Below are 755 nucleotides of genomic sequence, written 5' to 3'. Positions count from 1 at the left end.
TTTGTCTGGACCCTCACCTAGGACCTGTTTGCCTTGGGTGACCCTACCAGGGGCATAAAGCCCCCGACAACATAGCTCCTAGGATCACTGGAACACGCAAACCCCTCCACCGCGGTAAGGTGGCAGCTCCAGGAGGGGGATGTTAAATCTAAATATAAATGTTAAATATAAATCTAAATCCAAATGTTAAATGTAAAATCTAAATGTTAAATGTAAAATCTAAATGTTAAATATAAATCTAAATGTTAAATATAAACCTAAATCTAAATGTTAAATATAAATGTTAAATATAAATCTAAATCTAAATGTTTATACGTCACGTAATTACGTAATATTACGTAATTACGTGACGTATAAACATTTAGATTTAGATTTATATTTAACATTTATATTTAACATTTAGATTTAGGTTTATATTTAACATTTAGATTTATATTTAACATTTAGATTTTACATTTAACATTTAGATTTAGGTTTATATTTAACATCTAGATTTATATTTAACATTTAGATTTTACATTTAACATTTAGATTTTACATTTAACATTTGGATTTAGATTTATATTTAACATTTATATTTAGATTTAACATCCCCCTCCTGGAGCTGCCACCTTACCGCGGTGGAGGGGTTTGCGTGTTCCAGTGATCCTAGGAGCTATGTTGTCGGGGGCTTTATGCCCCTGGTAGGGTCACCCAAGGCAAACAGGTCCTAGGTGAGGGTCCAGACAAAGCGCAGCTCAACATCTCCTGATGAA

The sequence above is a fragment of the Larimichthys crocea genome, chromosome X (assembly GCF_000972845.2).
Source record: "Larimichthys crocea isolate SSNF chromosome X, L_crocea_2.0, whole genome shotgun sequence".
NCBI lineage: Eukaryota > Metazoa > Chordata > Actinopteri > Sciaenidae > Larimichthys > Larimichthys crocea.
This window is presented reverse-complemented; position numbering follows the sequence as displayed.